This window comes from Scyliorhinus torazame, chromosome 1 (genome assembly GCF_047496885.1).
Source record: "Scyliorhinus torazame isolate Kashiwa2021f chromosome 1, sScyTor2.1, whole genome shotgun sequence".
NCBI classification, from domain to species: domain Eukaryota; kingdom Metazoa; phylum Chordata; class Chondrichthyes; order Carcharhiniformes; family Scyliorhinidae; genus Scyliorhinus; species Scyliorhinus torazame.
Window position 1 is genome coordinate 222,800,798 of NC_092707.1, and position 20,614 is coordinate 222,821,411.

Sequence of the window (20,614 nt, forward strand, 5' to 3'; positions counted from 1 at the left end):
GGGTAGGTTGGAGAAGTAGGCTGCAAGTGTTGGGCACACTGGATATGTGGAGCTTGTTCAAGGAACAGCGACTGCGTGTTCTTGATAAGTACGTACCGGTCAGGCAGGGAGGAAGGCGTCGAGCGAGGGAACCGTGGTTTACCAAAGAAGTGGAATCTCTTGTTAAGAGGAAGAAGGAGGCCTATGTGAAGATGAGGTGTGAAGTTTCAGTTGGGGCGCTTGATAGTTACAAGGTAGCGAGGAAGGATCTAAAGAGAGAGCTAAGACGAGCAAGGAGGGGACATGAGAAGTATTTGGCAGGTAGGATCAAGGAAAACCCAAAAGCTTTCTATAGGTATGTCAGGAATAAAAGAATGACTAGGGTAAGAGTAGGGCCAGTCAAGGACAGGGATGGGAAGTTGTGTGTGGAGTCTGAAGAGATAGGCGAGATACTAAATGAATAATTTTCGTCAGTATTCACTCAGGAAAAAGATAATGTTGTGGAGGAGAATGCTGTTAGAATATTAGAATAGATGGCAGTGAGGTACATAGGGAAGAGGTGTTGGCAATTCTGGACAGGCTGAAAATAGATAAGTCTCCGGGGCCTGATGGGATTTATCCTAGGATTCTCTGGGAAGCCAGGGAAGAGATTGCTGAGCCTTTGGCTTTGATTTTTATGTCATCCTTGGCTACAGGAATAGTGCCAGAGGACTGGAGGATAGCAAATGTTGTCCCTTTGTTCAAGAAGGGGTGTAGAGACAACCCCGGCAACTATAGACCGGTGAGCCTCACGTCTGTTGTGGGTAAAGTCTTGGAGGGGATTATAAGAGACAAGATTTATAATCATCTAGATAGGAATAATATGATTAGGGATAGTCAGCATGGCTTTGTGAAGGGTAGGTCATGCCTCACAAACCTTATCGAGTTCTTTGAGAAGGTGACTGAACAGGTGGACGAGGATAGAGCAGTTGATGTGGTGTATATGGATTTCAGTAAAGCGTTTGATAAGGTTCCCCACGGTAGGCTATTGCAGAAAATACGGAGGCTGGGGATTGAGGGTGATTTAGAGATGTGGATCAGACATTGGCTAGCTGAAAGAAGACAGAGGGTGGTGGTTGATGGGAAATGTTCAGAATGGAGTTCAGTTACAAGTGGCGTACCACAAGAATCTGTTCTGGGGCCGTTGCTGTTTGTCATTTTTATAAATGACATAGAGGAGGCGCAGAAGGGTGGGTGAGTAAATTTGCAGACGACACTAAAGTCGGTGGTGTTGTCGACAGTGCGGAAGGATGTTGCAGGTTACAGAGGGACATAGATAAGCTGCAGAGCTGGGCTGAGAGGTGGCAAATGGAATTTAATGTAGAGAAGTGTGAGGTGATTCACTTTGGAAGGAATAACAGGAATGCGGAATATTTGGCTAATGGTAAAATTCTTGGAAGTGCGGATGAGCAGAGGGATCTCGGTGTCCATGTACATAGATCCCTGAAAGTTGCCACCCAGGTTGATAGGGTGGTGAAGAAGGCCTATGGTGTGTTGGCCTTTATTGGTAGAGGGATTGAGTTCCGGAGTCATGAGGTCATGTTGCAGCTGTACAAAACTCTGGTACGGCCACATTTGGAGTATTGCGTACAGTTCTGGTCACCTCATTATAGGAAGGACGTGGAAGCTTTGGAACGGGTGCAGAGGAGATTTACCAGGATGTTGCCTGGTATGAAGGGAAAATCTTATGAGGAAAGGCTGATGGACTTGAGGTTGTTTTCGTTGGAGAGAAGAAGGTTAAGAGGAGACTTAATAGAGGCATACAAAATGATCAGAGGGTTAGATAGGGTGGACAGTGAGAGCCTTCTCCCGCGGTTGGAAATGGCTAGCACGAGGGGACATAGCCTTAAACTGAGGGGTAATAGATATAGGACAGAGGTCAGAGGTAGGTTCTTTACGCAAAGAGTGGTGAGGCCGTGGAATGCCCTACCTGCAACAGTAGTGAACTCTCCAACATTGAGGCATTTAAAAGTTTATTGGATAAGCATATGGATGATAATGGCATAGTGTAGGTTGGATGGCTTTTGTTTTTTGACTTCCCATGTCGGTGCAACATCTTGGGCCGAAGGGCCTGTACTGCGCTGTATCGTTCTATGTTCTATGTTCTATCTCCGCTAAACCTTGCCCCTCGCACCTTAAACATATGCCCCCTAGTAATTGACCCCTCTTCCCTGGGAAAAAGCCTCTGACTATCCACTCTGTCTATGCCCCTCATAATTTTGAAGACCTCTATCAGGTCGCCCCTCAACCTCCATCGTTCCAGTGAGAACAAACCGAGTTTATTCAACCGCTCCTCATATCTAATGCCCTCCATATCAGGCAACATCCTGGTAAATCTCTTCTGCACCCTCTCTAAAGACGCCACATCCTTCTGGTAGTGTGGCGACCAGAATTGAACACTATACTCCAAGTGTGGCCTAACTAAGGTTCTATACAGCTGCAACATGACTTGCCAATTCGTATACTCAATGCCCTGGCCAATGAAGGCAAGCATGCCGTATGCCTTTTTGACTCCCTTCTCCACCTGTGCTGCCTCTTTCAGTGACCTGTGGACCTGTACACCTAGATCTCTCTAACTGTCAAATCCTTTTCAACTGACATTTGAAAGCCTCCCACATGTCAGATGTTGATTTACCCTCAAACGAGTCAGTCGCACATTTGGTGGCTCCCGCTCTGGTCGGACTTTTGGATTTTTCCCCCCGATTTTGTAACGGACTTAAATTGTAAAACGGATGCTCGTGGCAATTCTCTACTGAATTTCCACTTCGGTGCATGGAGAAAAGGACTAGAAGTGTTCGTAAGGGCAGAAACAAAAAGATAGAGAAGACTTGGGCTGTAGTTGCAACAGTAGACAGCATGGCGGAGGGTCGGACCTCTGGCTTGTTGACCCTGCAGTCTATGGAGCAGCTGATGCAAGTCATTCAGGAAGGCTTTGCTACGCAGAAGCGGGACTGCTTGGACCCAAGAAAAGAGTCAATTGAGTAGTTGGAGCTTAGACGGGACGCCCAGGATCGGGTGATCCAGAAGGTGGAGAAGGCGCTGGCTGAGCAGGAGGAGCATCAGACTGCGGAGAGCTGGAGGTGGGGATGCTGTGGGACCAGCAGAAGAAGCTTCTGGAGAAGGTGGAGGACCTAGAGGACCGCCGGCAGAACCTAAGAACTGTCGGGCTCCCGGAGGGGTCCGAAGGAACGGACGCTGGGGCATACATCGCAGGCATGTTTGAGAAGCTGCTGGGGGATGGGGCATTCGCCCGGCCCTTAGAGGTGGAGAGGGCTCACAGAGCACGCGCAAGGAAGCCGCGAATGGGAGACCCCCCCCCCCCCCCCCCGGATAAGGAGCGTATTCTACAGTGGGCCAAGCAGACACGGAGCTGTAAGTGGGCCAATAGCATCCTGCGGGTTTACCAAGACCCGAGTGTGGAAGTGGCCAGGAGGAGAGCAGGCTTCAACCAGATCAGGGCGATTCTTTCCAAGAAAAAGGTGAAGTTTGGACTGTTATACCCAGCCCGTCACTGGGTGACGCATGAGGATCAGCACTTTTACTTTGAGTCCCCTGAGGGCGTGTTGGACTTTGCGAAAAAGGGCTGGTGGTGGACTGAGAACTTTTGAACTTGGCTGCAACGTTCATGTTTTTGTTTTTTCTTTTTGTTTCTCTGTTTTTGTAAAAAGTTTCTCGTTTTGCATTTTATGGAAGATGTTTGTGATGCCGTTTGCATTGATTGGGAACCAGCAGTAGAACTGAGTGAGTTAAGGTTTTTATTTGCACTGTTGGGGGATGGAGGTGTGCTTGTTTTGATCTTGGTGTTTTTCTGTTGGGTAATTGTGTGGGGATTGTTTGATGTTGGAGTTTATTTGTATGAGCGCGGGGGGGGGGGGGGGGGGCACAATAGGTGGGAGACTATCTGGCACCGGGGATGGGGGCCACCAGGCTAGCTGGGTGAGCTAGCTCTCGGAAGCGCAGTGGGGGGGGTGCATATGTTTGGTTTAGGAAAGGGATTGGGTTACAGGATGTTGTTGCTAGGGGGGGGGAGGGGGGTGATTGTTCTGCTGACAAGGGAGGGACTTGGGCTGAGGGACAGAGAGGAGGTCGGGGGCTGCCTGGGGGTGGGCCGGTGGAGGCGCGGAACACATGCTGGAGGCGGGCCTAAAAAAGGGGATGGCTGATCGGCGGGGGGGGGGGGGGGGGGGGGGGGGGGGGGGCAATGAGTCCCCCAACTAGGCTGATCACCTGGAATGTTCGAGGGTTACATGGGCCGGTCAAAAGGGCACGTGTGTTCGCGCATCTTAGGGGATTGAAGGCGGACATGGTAATGTTGCTGGAGACGCACCTTAAGGTAACGGACCAGGTTAAACTGAGGAAAGGCTGGGTCAGCCAGGTGTTTCACTCGGGACTAGATTCAAAGACTAGAGGGGTCGCGATCTTGATCAATAAGCGGGTGGTGTTTGAGGCGGGTAGAATAGTCTCGGACATGGGAGGTCGGTACATTATCGTCAGTGGGAAGCTAGAGGGGCTACAGGTGGTATTAGTTAATGTATATGCGCCAAATTGGGACGATGTGGAGTTTATTAGGAGGATGCTGGGAAAGATACCGGACCTGGACTCGCACAGGTTTGTCCTGGGAGGGGACTTCAATACAGTTATGCACGCTGGCTTAGACCGGTCAAGCTTGAAAACAGGCAGGGTGCCAGCAATGGCAAAGGGTTCATGGAGCTGATGGGGGGGTTGGATCCATGGAGATTTGGGCAGCCGAGGGCAAAGGAATTCTCCTTCTACTCACACGTGTATAAAGTGTACTCCCGGATTGATTTCCTTATTTTGAGCAGGGCCTTTCTGGCTGGGGTAGTGGACATGGGGTACTCGCCGATTACAATCTCAGACCATGCACTGCACTGGGTTGACCTGCAGGTTTGCAAAGACGTTAACCAGCGCCCGCATTGGAGGTTGGATGTGGGACTTTTGGCGGATGAAGGGGTGTGCGAGCGGATGAGGAAATGTATTCAGAGCTACCTGCAGGTCAATGACACGGGGGAAGTTTCAGCAGCGGTGGTTTGGGAAGCACTGAAGGCGGTGGTAAGGGGGGAGCTGATCTCGATCCGGGCTCATAGGAAGAAGGTTGAAAGGGCAGAGACGTACCGACTGGTAAAGGAGTTACTACAGATCAACAGGAGGTTTGCGGAGACCCCAGAGGCAGGGCTTTAAAGGGAACGGTGGAGGTTGCAGGCGTTGCTGACCACAGGGAGGGCGGTGGAGCAGCTGTGAAAGGCGAGGGGGGCGATTTATGAACATGGAGGGAAGGCCAGCAAAATGCTTGCACAGCAGCTTAGGAAGAGGGAGGCAGCTGGGGAAATAGGGAAAGTAAAGGACGGGGAGGGGAACCTGGTTGATGATTCGGGAGGGGTGAATAAGGCGTTTAGGGATTTCTACAGTAGGCTGTACAGGTCGGACCCCCCTACGGGGTCGGAGGGGATGAGGCACTTCTTGGAGGGGCTGAATTTCCCAACAGTGGACGGGGAGCGGATAGAAGGCCTGGGGGTCAATTGGGCTGGAGGAGATAGTGGAGGGCTTGAAGGTTATGCAGGTGGGTTAGCCCCCGGTCCGGACGGGTACCCAGTGGAGTTTTATAAAAAGTTCTCGGGGATATTGGGGCCAGTGTTGTTGAGGATGTTCAATGAGGCAAGGGAAAGGGGGGTGCTGCCCCCGACGATATCACAGGCAACGATTTCGCTGATTCTTAAGCAGGACAAGAACCCGGAGCTATCCCTGTTGAATGTGGATGCCAAGTTGCTGGCCAAAACATTGTCCTCCAGGATTGAGGATTGTGTTCCGTACGTTATTCGGGAGGACCAGACGGGGTTTGTTAAGGGTAGGCAGCTGGTGGCAAATGTAAGAAGGCTGTTAAATGTGATCATGATGCCCCCGGAAGGTAGGGAGGTGGAGGTAGTGATCGCAATGGATGCAGAAAAGGCTTTTGATCGGGTAGAATGGGATTATCTGTGGGAGGTACTGGGACGGTGCTGATTCGGGCAGGGCTTTATTGACTGGGTCAGGTTACTGTATCAGGCTCCTGTGGCGTGTACGGACGAATAGGGCAACTTCGGACTATTTTAGACTGCACCGGGGGACGAGACAGGGATGCCCCCTCTCCCCACTGTTCTTTGCACTGGCTCTGGAGCCGTTGGCAATTGCTCTGAGAGCCTCAAGGGGCTGGAGGGGACTGATCCAGGGGGGGATGGTGGAGCACAGGGTTTCGCTCTATTCGGATGATCTGCTTCTGTACGTTTCAGACCCAGTAGAGGGGGTGGAAGAAATCATGAAGATACTAGGGGAATTTGGCTGGTTTTCGGGGTATAAGCAAAATATGGAAAAGAGTGAGATGTTTGTGGTTCAGGCGAGGGGACAGGAGGGCGACTGGGAGAGCTGTCGTTTAGGTCAGTAGGGGGAAGCTTTAGGTACCTGGGCATCCAAGTGGCGCTGGAATGGGACCGGCTGCATAAATTGAATCTGGCCTGGCTAGTGAACCAAATGAAGGACGATTTTCGGAGATGGGACGTGCTTCCGTTGTCTCTGGCCGGGTGGGTGCAAACGATGAAAATGACGGTTCTCCCGAGATTCCTATTTGTATTTCAGCGTCTCCCCATCTTCATTCTGCGGTCCTTTTTTCAGGGCTTCGTCTGGGTGGGCAAGACCCCGCGGGTAAGGAGGTCGGGGAGAGGGCGGGCTGGAGCTGCCAAATTTTAACAACTATTACTGGGAGGCAAATATAGCCATGATCAGGAAGTGGGTGGTGAGGGGGACGTCGGCATGGGTGCGTATGGAGGCGGCTTCATGTAAGGGCACCAGTCTGGAGGCATTGCTAACTGCGCCTCTGCCGCTCCCGCCGGCACGGTACTCCACCAGCCCCGTGGTGGTGGCGACCCTGAGAGTTTGGGGCCAGTGGAGGCGGCATGTGGGAACAGTGGGAGCATCGGTCTGGGCCCCAATTTGTGATAATCACCGGTTTGCCCCGGGGAGTATGGATGGGGGGTTCCGGTTATGGCGGAGAGCAGGGATTGAGAGGATGGGGGATGTGTTCATAGAGGGGAGCTTTCCGGGTATGAGGGCATTGGAGGAAAAGCCTGGGTTGGCGAGGGGAAACGAATTCAGGTATCTGCAGGTGCGAGACTTCCTTCGTAAACAGGTGTCAATCTTCCCGCTCCTACTGCTGAGGGGAATTCAGGACAGGGTAATTTCCAGAGGGTGGGTAGGGGGTCTCGGACATCTATAAGGAGCTTATGCGGTCGGAGGAGACGCAGACCGAGGAGCTGAAGCGCAAGTGGGAGGAGGAGCTGGGAGTGAGATAGAGGATGGTCTGTTGGCCGACGCGTTGAGTAGAGTCAACGCGTCCGCAACATGTGCCAGACACAGCCTGATGCAATTTAAGGTTGTTCACCGGGCTCACGTGACAGTGGCCCAGATGAGCAGATTCTTTGGGGTGGAGGACAGGTGCACAAAATGCGCGGGAGGACCAGCGAACCATGTCCACATGTTTTGGACATGTCCAAAGCTTAGGGGATTTTGGCAGGGGTTTGCGGACATCATGTCCAAGGTTTTGAAAACCAAGGGTGGCGCTGAGTCCAGAGGTGGTGATTTTCGGGGTGTCGGAAGATCCGGGAATTCAGGAGGAGAAAGAGGCAGATGTTCTGGCCTTTGCTTCCCTGGTAGCCCGAAAAGGGATACTCTTGGCATGGAAAGCCAACAAAGCCCCCGAAGTCGGAGACCTGGCTATCGGACATGGCTAGCTTTCTCTGTATGGAGAAAATTAAGTTCACCTTGAGAGGGTCATAGAATTTACAGTGCAGAAGGAGGCCATTCGGCCCATCGAGTCTGCACCGGCTCTTGGAAAGAGCACCCTACCCAAGGTCAACACCGCCACCCTATCCCCATAACCCAGCAACCCCACCCAACACAAAGGGCAATTTTGGACGCTAAGGGCAATTTATCATGGCCAATCCACCTAACCTGCACATCTTTGGACTGTGGGAGGAAACCGGAGCACCCGGAGGAAACCCATGCACACACGGGGAGGATGTTCAGACTCCGCACAGACAGTGACCCAAGCCGGAATCGAACTTGGGATCCTGGAGCTGTGAAGCAATTGTGCTATCCACAATGCTACCGTGCTGCCCTCACTGTTAGGGTTCACCCAGAGGTGGCAACCGTTTGTCGACTTCTTTGCGGAAAATTAATCGTCAGCAGGCGGGGGGGGGGGGGGGGGGGGGGGGGGTGGGGGGAGAAAGAGTAGTTTAGGTTAGAGTAGGGGGGCAATAAGGGTGGGACCTGTACGAGAGGTAAATGGCTTTTGCACTATGTTTCTGGTTTCATGTATATTGTTTATTTTGTTGTTGTTACTACACCAAAAATACCTCAATAAAATGTTTATCAAAAAAACTCAAAGAAAATAGCTTTACAATTATCAGTTAAAAAGGTCTTAAAACACAAAAATGTTAGTATCCACACCTGCTATAACTCCAATTAAGCAACCCAATACCATTTATAATTTAAGTTAACAAACAATTACTTGCTTATAGAATCATAGAATTTACTTAGTTGTGCAGAGATTTTTGGAGAGTAAAACCCTTTCAGGAGCAGAACCAGTACACTTCTGCTCAACCTAGCAGCATTTGATAAAACTGCTGTTCAACTTAAAATCCTTCTGTCTTGCCAGATTCAAATCCTATGGAAAACTGCAAAACTGTGGACAGATCTGGCCCCTCCCATTAATTACATCATCTGTAACCCACTAAGGTATCCTGAGCTAGGACTAAATATAACATGTAAACAAATTAATGGTTAGAATCAGTCACACCTCCCCTTTTAGGTCTTATTAATTACAGCTTTAGCTGACAGTCTGAATACCTTAACCTAGGTTCTTTAATAATATTACTGCAACAAATATATAGCCCAGGCTTTTAACAAAAAATACAGCCACAAGCTTAAAATATATAACAATTTTGACATTCATAACAGCGGGAATGTTCAAAAATAATTTAATGTGATACTGAATCAGCTTATACTCTCCAAGAGGCCATAAGTCCACAAAGTAAACTAAAAGAAAAAGCATACAAACATGCAACAAGCATAGACCGTGGCAAATGTGATATTTACAATAGGTGACAAAGAACTAAAAAGAAACGGGAGAAAGAAACTTGCAAGGGATATCAAAATTACCACAAACATGTTACATTCAATTACATTAGGAAGAGAGTGGTCAGAAGTTATGTGAGCACTTTGAAAACTGGTAATATTGATGTTGTCAATGAAAATAAGAAAATGAAACACAAACACAACACGGTGTGTACACGTACTTGTGGGCAAGACTGGTTAAATGTATACAAAATAGATCAGGGGCGTCATTCTCCGCCCCCCCAGAGCGTCGGAGAATGCCCGTTGGCCGCCGTGAATCCCACCCCCGCCCCCGCCGAAGTCTCCGAAGGGAGAAAAGTCGGCGGGGCGTTAATGGCGCCGCTGCCGCGGAGAATGTCACGGGTCTGCGCAAGGCAGCCGATTTTCAGCCTGCCGATATTCTCCCTTCCGGATGGGCCGAAGTCCCGTCGACGTGATGACCGTTCACGTCGACGTGAATCAAACCTCCTTTTCATCGGCGTGACCCGGTGCTCCAGGCTCACGCCGACCAGCGTGGAGGTGAGTGACGGCCTGGGGGGTTGGCTCTGGGCAGAAAATGGCGTGGCCGCAGACTGATTGCGTGAGGAGAGGTGTGTCTCGGCTTGTGTGTGTGTGTACGGCGCAGGGGGGGGGGGGTGTGTGGAGGTTGGGGGGGGGTCCGTGCTGGGGTGGAGGTTGGGGAGGGGGTCCGTGCCGGGGTGGAGGTTGGGGGGGGGGGGGGGGGGGGGGGGTCCGTGCCGGGGTGGAGGTTGGGGGGGGGTCCGTGCCGAGGAGGGTGATGGGAGGGCAAGTGAGTTGGTCCACCTGGCCAGGTGCCAGCCTCCAACAGTTGGACCCATGCGGTCCATGCCACCTGGCTGGGGGGAGGAGGGGATATGGGCAATGATGACATGTCGTCGTTCCCCTCCCCCCCACCAGGCCGTCATGTTTTCAGATCATCCAGCGATGTTGGCCGCCGTGGTGGCAGCCGCTCATGTCTATGTTGCCCTGGATGAGCAGGAGGAGGAGGAGGAGCGTGCCAGAGAGGCGGCGCAGGCTGCCGGAGAGGGGCAGGTGGCAGCCGCCCAGGCTGGAGGGACACCTGACCGACAGGACGAGGAGGGGGAGGAGGACGTCGCGGCCCCACGGCAACGGAGGCACCCGAGGGCGCCCCGTGTGTACCGGCCCCGGCAGTCATACCAGGACCTCACGGACCGGGAATGCAGGAGGAGACTCCGGATGAGCCGGGAAACCGTGGCACACATCTGCCACCTGCTGGCACACCTGTCACCGCGTGGCACTGGCGGGGGACACCCTCTCCCCGTGTCCGTCAAGGTTACGGTGGCCCTGAACTTTTATGCAACGGGGTCATTCCAGGCACCGAGTGGGGACCTGTCCGGCATATCGCAGACATCGGTGCACCGGTGCATCCGGGCAGTGACAGATGCCCTTTATGCCATGGCGCACCGCTACATCCGCTTCCCCGTGGACCGGGCCAGCCAAGATGCCCGGGCCGTGGGCTTCTCTGCCGTGGCCGGGTTCCCCATGGTCCAGGGTGCGATCGATCGGATGCACGTCGCCGTGCGGCCACCTGCAGATAACAGGGCCGTGTTCACTAATAGGAAGGGGACCTATTCGATGAACGTACAGGTGGTCTGCGACCATCGCATGATGATCCTGCACGTCTGCGCCCGTCACCCAGGCAGTGTACACGACTCATTCGTGTTGTCGCGGTCATCCATCCTCGGCATGTACGAGGGACGCCATCCCCGGCTGAGGGGCTGGTTGCTGGGCGATAGGGGCTACCCATTGCGATCGTGGCTGATGACGCCTATACAGAGGCCACGCAATGAGGCGGAGAACCGCTACAATGATGCCCATGTAGCGACAAGGGGAGTGATCGAGAGGTGCTTTGGCGTGCTGAAGATGCGTTTCAGGTGCCTGGACCTCTCTGGGGGCGCCCTCCAGTATCGGTCAGATAGGGTCGGCCGCATCATTGTGGTGTGCTGCGTCCTGCACAACATAGCCCAGCAGAGGGGCGATGTGCCGCAGGCAGAGGAGGGCGGAGTGGAGGAGCAGCAGGAAGAGGCACAGTCCTCCCCAGATGAGGGGGATGGGGGCAATGGTCAAGGCAGACGGGGTAGACACAGGCGGGTGGCTGTCCACCGTTACCGGCTGGCCCAGCGGGCACGGGACAGACTGATAGCCGCCCGCTTCACTGACTAGATGGGCGTGGGAATCGGGTAGTATGGCCACAGACCGCACACCATGGCAACAGCCGACCACCCACACCCCCCCACCCATCCACCCACCCAGCACCCTCACCCCCCTCCCAAACCCCACCCACCCCACCCGCATGCACACCACCCCCCCCCCCCCCCCCCCCCATTGTCGATCCACCGGCGGCACAACGGGCCGGGCTCACACAGTTGCGGGTGGACGCGTGTCTATCGCAGGCCATGGAGGATGATGACAACCCGCCCTGCGATGAGCTCCTGGCTCTACATCGTTGGACTATGTCTGACCCATGGCCACAGTACCACCATCCACCCGGACCATCCCTGCATGCGGCTGTGACACTGCAGCGCACGGTCCCGTCCTCTGCCCGGGGGATGTTGATGGCGGCCCAGGGGGAAGGGGGCAGACTCACCTGGGGCTGAGGTAAGACCACCCCTCACACACACACTTGCGCTCAACGTACATGACACGCCCGCACACTTTGGACAGAGCACAAAGGCAGCTTCGGTAGGTGTAACATTGACTTTAATAACCAAAGGAGTTCATGCACGTGCCCTAGCCCCTAAAACTCATCTGTGCCCTGCACCCGGGCCAACTTACTCAGTGTCTAATTGTTTGGCCTTACGGGCTCTTTGACTACGTCTACGTGGTTCCCCAGACGGTACAGCAGAACTGGAGGTGGACTCCTGTGATTCCTGCCCTGTGACACGGGATCCCTTTGGCGGCCGTTTCCTGGGGCGTCGTGGCCTAGAGGGGCCAGGCTGCGGCCCGGGCGACTGGGATGGCGAGCTGCCAGCCTGTCCTGCCCGTTGCCCACCCGATGCACCTGGGACGGAGGGGGGGGGGGGGGGTCCGAGGTGTCGCGGTGTACCGGGACCTCCCCTACAGAGGGAGCCGGGACGGACCACACCACCTCCTCCTCCCTCGGGGTGCCCGATGGCCCCCAGGCCTCTACATGGGTGGGGGATGCGAACGGACTGGCCATCCGACGCCCCCCCCCCCCCCCGACATCTGGCGCTGCCAGTCCTGGAGGCCCGTGCTGGTATCGACAGGGGTCTGCAGGTTTGTAGCCATGGAGCCCAGGGTGTTGGCAAACCCGGTCTGTGACAGTGCGACGCCGGCTCGCACATGGCCACTGGCGCCGATGCCCTCAGCGATGGCCTGCTGAGACTGTGCCATGGCCTGCAGAGACTGGGCCATGGCCTGCTGAGACTGGGCTATGGCGTTGAGCGCCTCTGCCATCTAGCGCTGGCACTGGCTCATGGCCTCCTGTGAGAGGGCAGCCATTTCCTGGGCCACAGACGCCGCCTGCACGGAAGGCCCCAGGCCTCGCAAACCGTTCCCCATGTCTGACACCGTCGCAACCATTGCCTCCACCGCGGACGCCACCCGTGCGGTGTCAGCCTGGGTGGCACGCATGACCGGGACCACTCCCAGCTCCTGGACGCGGGTGGACTCCTCCACCTGCGACCGCAGCCGCCGCAAGCCGCCCGTCACCCTCTTCGCTCGTCTCCGGGTCGGTGGTTGCATCGGATCTATGTGTGGGTGTGGTAACTGCAGGAACCCGGGATCCATCTGGGCGGCAGATGTTCGCTTGGCCTGGGCTGCCCTCCGACCGCCCGGTCCCTCTGCTGCTCCTACCTCCACCTGCTGTACCGGGACGGATGTGTGTTGTGCGCACCAGTGAGTGTACCAGACGCCTCATCACTAAAGTGCCCAACCGTGGTGAGTGTTTCTGCGATGGTGGAGGGTGTTGGTGACAGCAGTGGCGTTGTGTCGTGCTCTTCGTCCCACTCTGAGTCCATGGCACTTTGGGGTGGGGGTTCGTCTCCACCCATCCACTCGGAGTCACTGTCCGGTATTTCGTCTTCCTGGGTAGTGCTGTCCCGGGTAGTGCTGTCCCGGGTAGGGGTGTCCCGGGTAGGGGTGTCCCGGGTAGTGGTGTCCTGGGTAGTGGTGTCCATGGTAGTGGTGTCCTGGGTAGTGGTGTCCTGGCTCGGATGTGACGGGGGCCTGTGGCTGCCCCCCTCATCGCTGGGTGGTCGCTCCCGCACGTGACGGGGGTGTCGTCTCCCTGTTGCTCCAGGTCTCTCCATCTCCCGTGGTGTGCGAGGGGCATCCTGCGGGCGTCGCATGCTGGAGGGTCCGGGTCTCTCCGTCTCCCGTGGTCTCCGAGGGGCATCCTGCGGGCGTCACATTCTGGAGGGTCCGGGTCTCTCCGTCTCCCGTGGTCTCCGAGGGGCATCCTGCGGGCGTCGCATGCTGGAGGGTCCGGGTCTCTCCGTCTCCCGTGGTCTCCGAGGGGCATCCTGCGGGCGTCGCATGCTGGAGGGTCCGGGTCTCTCCATCTCCCGTGGTCTCCGGGGGTCAAAGGCAACAGTGTTAGGCAGGTATATGAATGCACGCCATCGGTTGCGCGTGCATTGCAGAGGTTAAGGTTAGGGCTGGATTCACTTGGGGATATGGGGGAGGTGGGGATATGGGGGAGGGGGGATATGGGGGATATGGGGAGGAGGGATATGGGGGAGGGGGGATATGGGGGAGGGGGGATATGGGGGAGGGGGGATATGGGGGAGGGGGGATATGGGGAGGGGGGATATGGGGAGGGGGGATATGGGGAGGGGGGATATGGGGGATATGGGGGAGGGGGGTATGGGGGAGGGGGGATATGGGGGAGGGGGGATATGGGGATATGGGGGAGGGGGGGATATGGGGGAGGGGGGATATGGGGGAGGGGGGATATGGGGGAGGGGGGATATGGGGGAGGGGGGATATGGGGGAGGGGGGATATGGGGAGGGGGGATATGGGGGAGGGGGGATATGGGGGAGGGGGGATATGGGGGAGGGGGGGATATGGGGAGGGGGGATATGGGGAGGCTCACCCTGCCTGCTCTGACGAGGTCGTTCACCTTCTTGTGGCACTGGGTGCCTGTCCGTGGTGTCAGGGCCACAGCGGTGACGGCCTCTGCCACTTCCCTCCACAGACGCCGGCTGTGGCGTGGGGCAACTCTGCGGCCGTGCCCGGGGTACAGGGCGTCCCTCCTCTGCTACACCGCGTCCAGGAGCGCCTCCACATCGCGTGACTCGAACCTCGGGGCTGAGCGACGGCCAGCCATCCAGTCGGGTGTTGCGGTCGGGTGTTCCGGTCGGGTGGGGGGGAGCAGCGCGGCCTTATGAGCCGTCACGCCGTGCAGCGCGTATGACGCTGCACGGCGTGAACCACTGCACAAGCGCGGATCCAGTTACGTCGCTGCCAGCCCATTTCGGGCCGGAGACTATCGACCCATTTTTCTGACGTGACGCAAGTGGGATTTGCGCCGTTTTTTGCGCCGATCGGAGAATTTCGCCCCCGAATAGTGACCTGGGGCGGGATTCTCCCGTACCCGGCGGGGCGGGGGGTCCTGGCGGGACGGAGTGGCGTGAACCACTCCGGCGTCGGGCCGCCCCAAAGGTGTGGAATCCTCCGTACCTTCAGGGGCTAGGCCCGCCCCGGAGTGGTTGGCGCCCCGCCGGCCAGCGGGATAGGGGCCTGGCACCATGCCAACTGGCGCCAAAGGGCCTCCGCCGGCCGGCGCGAGTCGGCGCATGCGCCAGCGCGTGCCGACATCATCCCAGTGCATGCGCAGAGGGATTCACTTCCGCACCGGGAATGGTGGATGACCACGGCCTCCGGTGTGGAAGGAATAGAGTGCCCCCATGGCACAGGCCCGCCCGCGGATCGGTGGGCTTCGACCGGTGGGCCAGGCCACAGTGGGGGCACCTCCCCGTGCCGGTTCCCCCCGCGACCCCCCAAGAATCCCGGAGCCCGCCCACGCCGCCAGGTCCCGCCGGTAAGGGACCAACTCTAATTTACGCCGGCAGGACCGGCATAGAACGGGCGGGACTTTGGCCCATCGCGGGCCGGAGAATCTGGACAGCCCAGGGGCCCAGTGAGTCACGCCGGACCCCGCCATTCTCCGAGGCGGGCGGCGCGACTCACGCTGGGCTGGTTTTTGTGGGGGTGGGAGAATTGAGAGGACGGCGGGGGCGGGTTTCACGTCGACCCCCGGTGATTCTTCCACCCGACGGGGAGTCGGAGAATCCCGCCCCTGATCTCCACAGTACAATGTTCTGAGAAGATTTATAAAGGAGGTCATCATTAGGACAGATTGAACAGGCCATGTCTCATTAAAAAGATTTGAAAAGTGTGTGAAGTGTTCTATAAAAACAATTTCCACCCATGGGTGAGTTCAAAAAGGGTATAAATACAAAATGGCCACTTATAGGCAGAGTATGAATACGTACAGGATGACAATAAAACAAAAAGTACATGTTTACATCTTCTAGCATAAATGAGACTGCACAACTGCAGTTAATTGACCTATTTGAATCAACTTTAGCTAATTTTCTGATAAGAACTTTTTAATCATTCAAATACTATCCAGTTTCTAAAGCATGTGTTAATATGCTTGAATCAATTCTGGGAATTACCTTTTTAAGTTTAAAAATGTGAAGTTGCAGCAGAGAGACGACGAGGATTTAAATTAGTAAGCTAGATAGAGTTCCATTTAGCCACCTAAAATACATTCTGTTGGCTAATTTACTTTTTTGAACTACACACGCATGGGAAGCCATCTCTGCCAGTGTGCCATCTACATGATCTTGACCATCCTACAAGCAATAACCGCCTGCCACATTATTGAAAAGTAGAAGATTGAAGGAAGAGATATATATTTCATGAAAAGTTGTTTGAAGATAAAGAGGTTTACCACACATACTGAAATGACAATTTGTACTATGTCACTTGTAACAGTGTCATTACAAGGAAAATGATACATGCCTCTTTGGCTTATTTCAAAGAAAAGGTTTGCCAAGCACATTTTGATGAAGACTCCCTATACTTTGGCTTCAAATACTAATTGCACTTTATACAATTCTTAGCATTTTGACATCAAACCCTCAAAAGTTGTATTTTTCCAGAGGTGCCACCATTCATTATGTGGCAAGAAATCCCTTTTACTTATTTATTTCAGGGTAAAAATTATTGTATTTTGAGCGTTGCTGGCATGACCAGTATTTATTAAATAATTGTGACTGAAAAGGTGACAGTGAGCTGCCTTCTTGAACCACTGCAGTCTGTGTGGTATAGGTACACCTACTGTGCTGTTAGGGGAGGGCGTTCCAGGATATCGACCCAGTACAGTGTAGGGATGGTGATATAGCTCCAAGTTAGGGTGATATGCGACTTTGTGAGGAATTTGAAGGTGGTGATGCCCCATTCCTCTGGTGCCTTTGTTCTTAAGAGTGGATAGATATTCCAGGTTTGGAAGATGCTGTCAAAGTTCCTGCAGTTCATCTTGTAGATGGTGCACACTGGAACGTTCCTGCAGTGCAATTTATTGGTGTACACTATGCATCATGGCGGTGGAGATTGTTTAAGGTGGTGGAGTGGGTACCGATCAAACGGGCTGCTTTGTCTTCGATGGTGTTGAGCATCTAGAATGTTGTGGGAACTGCAGTCATTTGACAAGTGAGGAGTATTCAATCACAATCCTGACTGATATGATTCCGTGAGTCTGACTACTTTGGGCTGTTGCTTGATTAGTCTGTGAGACATCTCTCCCAATTTTGGCAAAAGGCCCAGAATGTAAGGCGACACAGTGGTTAGCACTGCTGCCTCACAGCGCCAGGAACTCGGGTTCAATTCTGGATTTGGGTGACTATGTGACATTTGTACTTTATTCCTATATATGCGTGGTCTTCCTCCAGGTGCTCTGGTTTTCTGCCACAGTCTAAAGATGTGCAGGTTAGGTGGAGTTATGGGGTTACGGGGATAGGGCAGGGGGAATGGGCCTAGGTAGAGTGCTCTTTCAGAGGGTCGGTGCAGACTCAACAGGCGAAATAACCTCCTTCTGCACTGTAGGAATTCTATGATTCTATGTTAGCCAGGAGAACTTTGCATGGTCGAAAGGGCTGGGTTTACTGTTGTCGTTACCGGTGCCTAGGTCGATGCTGGTTGGTCCCTCTGGTTTCATTCCTTTTTATTTAGTTTGGAGCAATTGAATACAACTGAGAGGCTTGATAGCCATTTCAGAGGGCATTTAAGATTCAACCACATTTCTGTGGATCTGGGGTCACCTGTTGGTCAGACCAGATAAGGACGGCAAATTTGCTTCCCTAAAGGACATTAGTGAGAAAATTGGGCTTTTACGACAATTGGCACAGCCATCATTAGACTTTTGATTCCAGATGACAAGACCACTGCACCTCTGCCTCCTCCTCCTTACTGGGTTTATTGTTTCAACCATTTTGAATAAGGGCGTAATGTTTGCTGAGTTTTATTTTTAAAATGGACAAATAAACCACTGGCTAAATTGCACCAGGTTGTGGATCTAAGAGACAACCAGGCAAGGTACTTCTAAAAATGTCCAGAAACAAATTACCATCTCTGGTGGGACAACGCAACATAATGGCCATCTCATCAAGAGACCCCCTGAATAATGTTCAGACAGATTTTTGTGGAATTGCCTTCCAACTTGGAATGTACAAAGAATGGTTTAAAGGCCAGCTAAAAAGTTGCCTCAGGTTGTCTGTCAGGAGTGTGTGTTCTGTGAGAACAAATGCTGGACGTTTGACACAGAAGTAAAAGCCAGCAAGCACACTCAATGCATACCTGCAAATAGCCATTTTTGCAGATATCTCTAAATCTCATGCTGTATGACTGTGGAAGTCAGCTAAGTCAGCAAGGGCCGCAGCTGAAAAGAGAACTCGGAAGCTTCTCCTACATTCCTTACTGAACTAGGATTGGTGGTGAGTGATAAGTCTGGCCATGAGGCTGCACATTTGTGGTTAAACACAATTCTACTGTTGCTCATGGCTCACAGTGTCTAAAGAATGCCCAGTTTTGACCTGCTTGATCTGTTCTGAGCCTTTTGCATTAAAAATGGTAGTAGGTACACACGACACAATGGAGGTTGCCCTCAAGAGTGAAAATGGAACTTTGTCTCACAAGGACAGAATATTCTAGACAATCTCAGCAGGTTTGACAGCATTTGTGGAGAGACAAGGGAGTTAATGTTTTGAATCAGGATGTCAAGTTCAGATGTTAGCTCCCTTTTCTCTCCACAGATGCTGTCAGACCTGCTGAGATTGTCCAGTATTCTCTGTATTTGTTTCAGATTCCAGCATCCACAGTAATTTGCTTTTGTCTCACAAGGATTGTGCAGTGCTCACTCTTATCAATATTGTCCTGAACAGATGATGGATAGGTTTTTTTTGTGTACGCAGTAATCATCAAGCCAGGCAAAAGCTTCCGCAGTTGTTAAATGAGCCCTCCGCTGAATTTTGTTGGGGACCAGTCTTCAATGATGTGAGTCATTGACTGTGGTGCACCACAGCTGCAGTGCAGTTTCCCTGCAAGGCCCCAATTGTGCCGAATTGTCAAATAAAGACCTTGGCCAATACGCAAAAAGATGAGGAGTGTCTAATGTTGGGCGGCAGGTTGAAGCTGGATGGACTGGCTGTGGGATCTGTGATGAAGATGTGATGTGATCACAAATCAGTATTCACACTGCACCACCTATCTGTACCCAGTAAAACCGGGAGGAGCCAATGACGCTACAAGCAAACCAAATTCAGCAAGCACAAAGAACAAAGATCAAACAGCACAGGAACAGGCCCTTTGGCCTTCCAAGCCTGTACTGGTCATGATACTAACCTTGGCTAAACCCTCAGCACTTCCTTATGGCGTATCCCTCTATACCCATCCTATTCATGTATTTGTCAAGGTGCTTTTTGAACATCGTTAATGTATCGGTATTCACAAAGGAGAGGGACACGTTGATTGGTGGTGTCTCAGAGGAAAGTGTAAACAATTTAGAACAGGTCGTTATTACGAGGGAGGAAGTGTTAGGTGTGTTAAGAAACATTGAGGTAGACAAATCCCCAGGGCCAGATGGCATCTATCCCAGATTTCTGAGGGAGACAAGAGATGAAATCACTGGGCCTCTTACACAAATCTCTGTGTCCTCATTGGCCACAGAGGATTGGAGGAGAGCCAATGTTGTACCGTTACTTAAGAAGGGTTGCAAGGCTAATCCGGGTAATTATAGGCCAGTGAGCCTGACATCAGTGATAGTGAAATTGTTGGAAAAAATTCTGAGAGATAGGATCTATGCACATTTGGAAGTGAATGGTCTTATTAGAGACAGACAGCATGGTTTTGTATGAGGGAGGTCATGTCTCACTAATTTGATTGAATCTTTTGAGGAGGTGACAAAAATGATTGACGAGGGAAGAGCTGTGGATGATGTCTATATGTAAAGCATTGTAGTAAATGCTTTAATAAAGCATTTGATAAGGTACCTCATGGCAGGCTGGTGTAAAAGATTGGATCACATGGAGTCAGGGGTGCACTAGCTGGGTGGATCCAGAACTGGTTTGGCCATAGAAGACAGGCGGTAGCAGTGGAAGGGTGTTTTTCCGAATGGAGGTCTGTAACTAATGGTGTTCCGCAGGGATCAGGACTGAGACCTCTGCTCTTTGTAATATATATAAATGACTTGGAAGAAAACGTAGCGAGTCTGATTAGTAAGGTTGCGGATGATATTAAGATTGCAGGAGTTTCAGATAGTGATGAAGATTGTCAAGGAATACAACAGGATATAGATAGGCTGCAAGATTGGGCATAGAAATGGCAGATGGAATTTAACCCGGACAAATGCGAGGTGTTACATTTTGGTAGATCCAATTTAGGTGGGAATTATAACATAAATGGCAGAACCATCAGGAGCATAGAGACAGAGAGAGATCTGGGAGTGCAGGTCCACAGATCCTTAAAAGTGGCAGCACAGGTGGAAACGGTGGTAAAGAAAGCATATGGCATATGGGGGGGTATCGAGTATAAAAGCTCGAAAATTATGTTACAATTATATAGAACGTTGGTTAGGCCACATTTGGAATACTGTGTCCAATTCTGGTCACCGCACTACCAGCAGGACGTGGAGACTTTCGAGAGAGTACAGAAAAGGTTTATCAGGATATTGCCTGGAATGTATAGCTGAGGAGAGATTGAATAAACTGGGATTGATACATTAGCGACCTTTAAGACTTATCTGGATAAGCACATGAACAGACAGGGTATAGAAGGATACAGGCGGTTGGTCTAGATAGGACACAGGCTTGGAGGGCCAAAGGGCCTGTTCCTGTGCTGTATTGTTCTTTCTTTGTATCTGCTTCC

General features: G+C 52.8%; 1 protein-coding gene across 2 annotated transcripts in view; it reads right to left on the bottom strand.

The window, feature by feature from the left end:
- Window positions 1-20,614, bottom strand: part of tulp4a (TUB like protein 4a) — a 691,812-nt gene that overhangs the window by 412,303 nt on the left and 258,895 nt on the right. The window lies entirely within an intron of this gene.